The following is a 9,159-nucleotide window of genomic DNA, read 5'->3' as shown; positions in this document are numbered from 1 at the left end:
ACTGAGCCATACCAGTCAGGGCTTTTTGACATTTCTTAACCTTTCCTGTATCACAAACTCATTGGGGATTCTAACCCAATCTGAAGACTACCTTTAACTCATTACCTTCCCTTCCCACCCCAAATATATTGAATATTTACCCCAAAGATTTTTCTTGGTTGCCCTACTCAGGTTAAAAACCTCTGCTTTTCGTTCAGCTCTCTCATTTTACACATGAGGAAACAGAGTCACAGAACACAGTGCCTTAGTCATGGTTACACATGCAATCAGTGACACAGCTGGGTGTCAGCCCAGGACTGTGAAGAACTGCATTCAGAAAAAGATGTACTCTCCCTGTGCCTCAATTTCCTCATCTGCAAAATCAAGCTATTAATAATAGTTGATCCCTTAGCCTGTACTTCTAACTTAAGGTGAAGTCTGAACCAGATGAATTCCTGCCACCTAGTGGTTCTGTGGTGAATAAAGAAGAATTCAAGGCACTAAAACATGGTGTCCACACCCATGTGTTTGTATGTTATTGTCAGGGAATTAGTGGCTGCTCTTTTATGAGTGTGGGTTTCTTCTTCCAAAGATAGTATACTTGAAAATTGTATCAGTTACCATTTGCTGTGTAACAAAGTACCCTGAACTGTTAGTGGCTTAAAACAATGGTCATTTATTAACAATCGATTCTGTGGGTTGGTCATTGGGCTGAGTTCAGTTTGGTGGTTCTTCTGAGGAGCTGCAGTTAGCTGGTGGGTTGGCTTGGGCTAGATGATCTAGGAGAAGTTCATGCATGTGGTCAGTTGTTGCAGGCTGTCAGCTGGGTGCCTTGGTCTCTTCAGCAGTTCAGCCTGAGCTCATTCCCATGGTAGTTGTGGAGCTCCCAGAGAGGGAAATTCCCATGGTGCAAATCCTTCACAAGTTTACACTTGTGTCACATTTGCTCATATTTCATAGGCCAAAACAAGGCACCTGGTTAAACTCAGATGCAGGAGCAAGAGAAATAGAATCCATACCTTGATGGGGGAGCTGCCAAATATTGTGGGTATTTTTTTTTTCCTTCCAATCTCCCACAGGTTTGCTGGTGAGTGCCTGGGCATTGTCAGTTTGCCACTTAAACGGTTTCAACCCTAAGGGGTGTTTCCACTTCTCAAAAGAAGAGAACTTATAATGGGAGACTGTAACCTGCAGGCTAGCCCACCAGCCTGGTTGTGGAAAGTGACTTCCTCTGTATGGGATGTTTGCATTTCTCTGTTGCAGGGATCTCTCTCTTACCTGCCTGAATGGCTTCTCAGTACTCCTTCTCCATTGCCTCCCTCACCACCTTTCACCTGCCTTCTGTATTAAACAGACTATTGTGGGCTGGCCTGGGGACTCTATAGTCGTCCCCTTCATTGTTCTCAGTGCAAACTGCTGTTCAAGAGTGGATGGGATGGTCATCCCCTGCTGTGGAGATTAGGGACTGTCTTTCTGTTCCTTGGCCTAAGAGAAGACCCACTGGGAAGGTGCGCTTATATCTGTCTTGTACGACACTTGTCTGGCACATGGCTGACACTCAATAAATATTTGTCCTGTGAATAAATGTGCAGGGGCTGGACCCAAGCCCTGTATGAGCATTTCCATCTTTGCTGACTTATGTAGCATCCCATGGCTACTTCCTGTTGCCCAGCATCCTCCAGCCTTTCTGTAACTCTGAGTGTAACCCCTTAGCGACTGTTGGTCAGCTGCCCACAATGTCCACAGACTACCCCCTTCCCCAGGACAAGCTGTCCTCCCCCTACCATTGGAAATCTGTACTTGACCATAGACTCAACCTTTCCACAATGACTCCACACAGAACTCTTTTGTGGTAGATAGCTGGTTTTGCTGTGGGCTATGAGTGTGCAAGTGTCTGACTCTAAGATGGCCCAGTGTGTGTTTTGGGCTGGGATACAGATTCTCTCTGCACTAGGGCATTATCTTTGCAGGGCACCATTTACAACAGAAATATGGTCAGTTTGTCCATTATTTTGATGATTTTTCAACAGAGGAAGGTCCAGGGACCCATGCAATCAAAGCCAGTCTATTATGATGATAAGTGACTTGTTTTAATTTGCCTGAAGGTGTCCTGTGAGCTGGTCATGAACCTGTTTTACCTGTGTGGTGTCTGTATGTATGTGGTAGCCAGAATAATGCCTGCTACCCCCAAAGCAGTGCATGTCCTAATTCCCAGAACCTGAACGTGTTCCCTTATGTGTTTATGGGGTTCTGGAGATAAGATGAAGATTACTGATTTAGAGTTGGGAGATGATCTAGATTATCTGGGTTGGCCTAGTTGAATCACACGGGCCCTTAAAATCAGAGAACACTTCCTGGCTGGGTCAGAAATGAAATGAGAGAAGAGGAGGGGGGATTTGAAGAGTGAGAGGGACTTGACCTGCTGCCTCAGACTTTGGAGATAAGCCAGGAGGCTGTGAGCCAAAAAATGTGGGCTCTTCTGGTAGCTGCATACGGGTCTCAGTGGACAGCCAGCAAGGAAATGGGGATCTCTGACGCAGACACTGGCCCACAGTGTCAGTGGCGTTATGCATGAGACACAAGACAAATTCACACAGACTACTGAGTCCCGTGGAGGAAAAGGGACGGCACAGCTACTCTCTCAAGGGGAGGGTGCCTTGGAGTGGCCTGACCACTCTGTCAAGAGGAGAGTGCCCCGACTCTTGCCTTGACAGGATTTTATTGGGTTCGTTTTGCACAAGAATACAGGTAAAGCTCATTAATCATTATCAGGCAGTAAGAATCAGACATACAAAGAACTCTGAGGGCCTATTTTGAGTCAGGGTCAGATAGCTAAAGAGCCATAAAACTTTGAGGAACAAACTCACTTCTTGCTTGGACCCTTATCATTTAATTGAGAGCATTCTAAACAAAGCAGGTTTCACAGGATTTTCCATATTCTTTCTTAGGTCTGATCACCCAGGGACCTGCCCTTTCCAGCACAGGGCGTCACCCACCACCAGCATTGTTTTAGGCTTAAGGCATTGTTTCAGGCTTAAGCCAGGCAGGGGAGGTAAGGCAGCCAAGAGATTAGGAGACTTCTTGCAGACAGAATGAGGACTCAGGCTATGTCAAAGAGGGTGAGGGTCCATCACCCTCTTTGCCATAGGCCCCCAAGTCCTTCCCTGGGGCCTCCACGTGATTGTGCCTGTCTTAGATCATTCTCCCCTTGGGGAATCTTACCCATCATTGGCTAACTGATCAAGCATTGGGGGCCAGTTATGGATAAAGTAAAAGGAGCAGAGGCAGTGCCCCTGCCAGGGAGATAAGCTTTGTCTCCTTAGTGGCTTCTGGTCCAAAGGTCATTCACTCAGCCTTAGCCAAGGTGAGGGGCGGTGTGTGTGTGTGTGTGTGTGTGTGTGTGTGTGTGTGTGTGTGTGTGTGTGTTATAGCTTCTGAAGCCAGGCAGGGCGGTTCCCAACAGACCTCAGTCCTACAACACAAGGAGGCAACATCTGCCAAACCCAAGTGAGCATGGAAATGTGTCCTCTCAGGAACTTCTGCAATGAACAGCCAATGGGCGTCTTTTTAGCCAATGAGCCCCTGGGACTTTTAAGACCATGGGACTTCTGACCTTTAGAAATGTAAGGCAATACATTTGGGCTGTTTAAGCTGCAGAGTTTGTTGTGATTTGTTTTGGAAGCAGCAAAGAACTAATACAGTGTGGAAATGGCTCCCTCACTTCCCCAGCAGAATGGTTTCACGCCCAGTGGGGAGAGGCAGTGTGTTGCTCTGTTAGTGGCCAAGGGTCCACCATGGATGACTGGGTGTCTAGCTGGGTGTCCAGCTGCAGGCGACATGACACCGCCACGGAAAACTGAGTGTCTGCCTGTGAACACTGTGACTCACTGCTGGTTATTCTCCCACCTGTTACCTGGAGGCCTGGAGGTTGGGTGGGGCTTTCCCTGTCTCCCCCCAGTCTGTGCTGTTTCTCCATGAAGTTCTAGTGTCCAGAATCTACACCCATGTTTGGGAAACTGAGGCCCAGAACTTGGGGCACCACAGGAGGGGGCCCAGGATGCTGCAGTGGTGACATCCCTTCCTTCAACCCTCCACCTCCAGGCTGAGGTCCCAGAGAAGGGGACACCCATTTGTGCTATCCCTGATCTATCATCCAGGACCAGGTGGGTTTAACTGCATCCTGAAAGTTTGAGCCTGATGCTCCTCATGTCTTCCCAGTGCTGGGGAAATGCTGTGATGGTGGAACACCATGGTGGAGGGATGCTGTGGAGGGAACATCATGGTGGGGGGATGCTGTGGAGGGGAGGTGGTTCCAGTCTGTCTTTCCCCAACCAGTGCGGACAACCAGGAGGTGGTAAACTTGGAGCACAGAGGAGCTGACTCCCAGCACAAAGATGCCACACAGACATGGATAATCCTGCACAGAAACCTTTAATGCCTGGGCTCTGACAGGAGGAACATTGAAAAATGCTAAAGGGAGAGGGAATGGGGAAGTGAAGGCAACTGTAGCATCCTGCTACTGGTGGATGTGGGTTACTTGATGGTTTCTCTGGGAGGTGTCACCCAGTCAGTGTGTCCAATGTGTCTAAGGTGTCTGGGCCTGGCTCATGGGTACCCAGTGGCTTCAGGAGAGTGAGGGCTGGCCACTCTTGGGTCAGTAAGACCCCCTTCAACCTTCCAGAACCACTTGGAAAGGCCTAAAGAATGGTCTGCCTAAAGCAAATCATAGACTTTTCATATCAGGAGTGGCCCCCCATAGTCTATGGATGAGTGATCATCTTGTCTCTACTTGAATACCTCTATGGATGGAGAACTCACTTCCTCCCAAACCCTATCACCACTCCCCTAGAGTCAAAACCCACTTGTTTCAGACTCCCACCTCTAATCCTGTTCTCACCACGGGGAGGGGGCACTCAGACCTCCTCCCTCATCCCTCCCTCTGGTTCCAGGTAGCTGGCACAATAGAAAGAGACCCTGGTTCCTCCCTCTAAAGTAGAGACCATTACACTTACCTCAGATGGTTTGAGATTAAATCTCATTTATTGTGTGCAGAGCGCACACAGCAAGAGTTCCACTAAAGTTAACTACTCTCTCTTCCTTTCCTTCTTAGAAAGTTCTCAGGTTCCCAGGCCCAGAGTAGTGCTCCCTTTAGGGGAAATGTCCTTTCATTCTTGAGAATTCTTTTCCTTTGCCCTGGCCTGGCTCTTAGTATTTTTTTTGTCAATGCTATTTATATATGATGGCTCCTGGAACTAAATATGAATCATTTCTTCATTCATCAAATTTGTTTTTTTGAACAAATATTTTTAAACTCCTACTATGTGTCAACCAGGAAATGGGTGAGGGAGAAAGTAATCCAGACTGAGGAGTTTGCAAGAGGAAACTTGCACAAATATCCAGAACATTCACCCTAGATGTGCCAATTACTCTTCTCTTGTGCTGGGTTCTGGGACCACAGGTGTGTCCTCTGCCCTCTGAGAGCCAATGGGCAGCTGGCAACCTTCCATGTGGCTGCCTGAGGACTGTTTATGTAAGAACTCTAGCATTATGTGCCACCCTGGAGCTCCCACAGGCTTTTTGAGCTATGTCTGCTACATTGATGATTGACTTGGGGACTGACATTGCACAACTGCATGTTACTTTTCCTCTTCCAGCCATCCTGGAAGGCTGGTGAGGTTTCTTTGGCTATGAAGGCATAAAATCCCTTCCTGCTTCAGTGTGTCTGGCCCATGTAGAATGTGCAATAAACATTGAATGAAGTCTGCCTGATTGGGTGATGCCAGAGAGAACCTGAGTTGAAGATGCTGTGAGGTCACATTTCTCTGATTGTCTGTGATGCTTCATGGATACATTATGGCTGAACCCTGTGTTACCTGGCTCCTTGACAGTCAAATCGTGGTCCATGGACCAGTAGCAGCAGCATCATTTGGGAGCTTTTTAGAAATAAGTCATGTTGGGCCCCTCCCAGAATGGCTGAACCAAAACCTCCATTTTAACACCATCTCCTGGAGCTCCCTGTGCATATCAAAGTTTGAGAAGTGTCAATCCAGAGCAGGGTTCACAAACTTTCTGTATGTGAATGAGGGAGTAATATGTTTTGGCTTTGTGGGACAGCCACTACTGCCCGTACTCTGTCATCGTAGTGTGAAAGCAGCCATAAACAGCGTGGAAAAAAGTGGGTGGAGCTGTGTTCCAATAAAATTTTATTTCCCTAAACAGGTGTGGCAAGGCCTGTGGACTGTTGTCAGTGGATGGCGTACACTCAAGAGTGGAATCTCGGGTCCTGTCTCCAACCTTAATATTGCCAAACTGTTCTGCAGAGAGGCATTGATGACTTACCCTCCCTTGCATGTAAAGGAAGTTTGTGTTCTGCCAATACTTGGTTTTGATGGACTGTTTAACTTTTGCCAATCTGGAGGGTATAACCTGCATCCCTCTGGTGAACATCTTTGCCAAAATCTGTTGGTCACTTATGTTTCCTTGCCTGTGATTGTTCTTTCTGCTGGGAAGTTTACCCTTTTCTTATTGATTTCTTAGAGCTCTTTATATTATCTGAATGTCACGTATGAACATCATAGATTTCTCATCTGACTTGTCTTTTCATTTTATTTCTGGTGTGTTTTATTGTACAAAAACTGGAAAATTGGATGTAGTCAAACTTACCAGTATTTTATGGTTTGTACATTTTTGTCTAAGAGTCCTTCCATGTCTCAAGGTCATAAAGATAGTCTCTAAATGTTCCTCTAAAGCAGGGGTGTCAAACTCATTTTCACCAGAGGCCACATCAGCCTCGCGGTTACTATGAAGGCAGCCTTGTGGTTGCCTTCAAAGGGTCAAATATAATTTTAGGACTGTATAAATATAACTGTTCCTTAACAGTTAAGCAAGAGCTCAGTGCTGCTGCTGGGTGGAAACAAGGAGCCAGGTTGGATAAAACAAGGTGCCAGGTTGGATAAAACAAGGTGGAGGGCTGGATTTGGCCCACGGGCCTTGTTTGCCACCTGTGCTCTAAATGTTTTAAAGTTTTGATTTTCACACTTGGATATTTAGCCCATCCTCTTCCTGCTTCTCAGATGAAAGGAGTCACCTGGAGGTGCATGTTTAACCGTAGGCCTCCTGAGCTCAGATTTTCCAGGAGATGGGCCTTGGATTCTGTGCTTCTTGCAGTAAGTACCCAGGTGGATCTTATAATCAGAACAGTTTGGGACTTAGTTGTTAGTAGATGGGTTTGGGAGCTGAGCAGAACCAGTACCCATCCTGGCTGTCTGGTCTTGCTAATCATTGATTATCTTCCTTGATTATCTATAATTGGAGATTCCAAATATGCTCATTTTGCAGAGATTTCCTGTGAAGACTAAATGAAAAGAAGTACATAAATGGGTTGGCACAGGGCCTTTTCCTGGAAACTGGATTGTTTTAGCCTCAGGGAGAATGCAACTAATTGTATTTCCTTTTTGCTTTGGCTGCCAGGCAGCAGCCCAGGGCACATCTCCCTTTAAAAGATTTTATTTATTTATTTTTTAGAGGGGACAAGGAAGGGAGGAACAGAGGGAGAGAAACATCAGTGTGTGGTTGCCTCTCACGTACCCCCTACTGGGGACGTGGCCCACAACCCAGGCATGTGCCTTGACTGGGAATTGAACCAGCGACCCTTTGATTCGCTGGCTGACATTCAATCCACTGAGCCACACCCACTAGGGAAAAAATAAATAAAATCTTAAAAAAATAAAAATTCCTTTACTCACTTAGCAAATGTTTATTGATCATATACCATGTTCCAGGCACTGGGGAAACAGCAGTGAACAAAACATCTGGGCTCCTGACTCCATGGTGCTGGCAGCCTAGTGGAGGAGACAGATAAAAAAATAAATAAGAAAAATGTATGGCCGCCGCCTTCGCCACTGGGAGGGTGCAGCAGCTGTCACCTCTGCTCCGCCGAGTCGAAGATCCTTGCCGTTACGTGTCTGGATATCCTGTTGAACCCTTTTAAGAATTCAGAGAAACTGCCAGATGACCATCGAGAAAAGATCTAATCTTAAGGCTTACTCATCTACCACACCAGAACCATGTTCTACGTTTTTGTAAACTATTCTTCCCAGACCAACATGCCCTTGCTACAAGCCTGTATTGAGGGAGACTTTAACTATTCCAAGAGGCTTTTGGAAAGTGGCTTTGACCCAAACATTCGCGACAGCAGGGGCCAAACGGGCCTTCACCTTGCAGCAGCCCACGGGAACGTGGACATCTGCCAGCTGCTGCGTAAGTTCGGTGCTGACCTTCTGGCCACAGACTACCAAGGGAACACAGCCCTTCATCTCTGCGGTCATGTGGATACTATTCAATTCCTAGTTTCCAATGGACTCAAAATTGATATTTGCAATCATCAAGGTGCTACACCCTTAGTTCCGGCAAAGCACAGAGGTGTGAATAAAGATGTCATCTGATTGCTGGAATCTTTGGAAGAACAGGAAGTAAAAGGATTTAACAGAGGAACCCACTCAAAACTGGAGACCATGCAGACAGCTGAGAGTGAAAGCGCCATGGAAAGCCATTCTCTCCTCAACCCCAACCTGCAGCAAGGCGAAGGGGTCCTGTCCAGCTTCTGAGCCACATGGCAGGAGTTTGTAGAGGACCTGGGCTTCTGGAGGGTTTTGCTCTTGATCTTCGTCATTGCTCTGCTGTCTCTTGGCATTGCCTACTATGTGAGTGGGGTGCTGTCTTTCGTGGAAAACCAGCCTGAACTGGTGCATTAAAGGAGCTCATAGAAGAGGAGGCACATGCCTGTCCTGGCTTCCAGTGTTTCTCAGTTTCTCAAGCTTGTTTTTGTGCAAGGAGGGCTGTACATGTTTTTCTTTTTGCAGTTTTACATAGTGTAATCCTTTTAGAATGACGTGTTCATCTGAACTAACTACTTAGTGTAGTCAAGTATACCGCATCCCAAAGCTACCTCTAACTCCACGTGAATTCTTAGTAACACACAGCCTTGTTTGATAAAAACATGGAAGTGACTAAAGAAAGGAAGACAAAGGAAGCCCTTGCTATAGAAACCTTACCCTCATACAGGACCAGCTAAAGCAAAGTGTTCAAAAAGAAATTTTAGGTTTTCTTTTACGATTGGTTTTGATTGGTGATTTCGTTTTGTTCTTGTTTATTTTTGCAAGAACCTCTTTTTTTTATTTA

At 46.4% G+C, this 9,159-nt stretch overlaps 1 pseudogene; it reads left to right on the top strand.

Moving 5' to 3' along the window:
- Window positions 1-7,886: 7,886 nt before the first annotated feature.
- On the top strand, window positions 7,887-8,952 carry LOC123826577 (annotated as a pseudogene).
- Window positions 8,953-9,159: the final 207 nt, after the last annotated feature.

This window comes from Phyllostomus hastatus, unplaced genomic scaffold (genome assembly GCF_019186645.2).
Source record: "Phyllostomus hastatus isolate PE091 unplaced genomic scaffold, TTU_PhHast_1.1 phas_contig_81, whole genome shotgun sequence".
Taxonomy (NCBI): domain Eukaryota; kingdom Metazoa; phylum Chordata; class Mammalia; order Chiroptera; family Phyllostomidae; genus Phyllostomus; species Phyllostomus hastatus.
The sequence above is the reverse complement of the archived record's forward strand: the minus strand, read 5'-3'. Positions and strand labels throughout refer to the sequence as shown.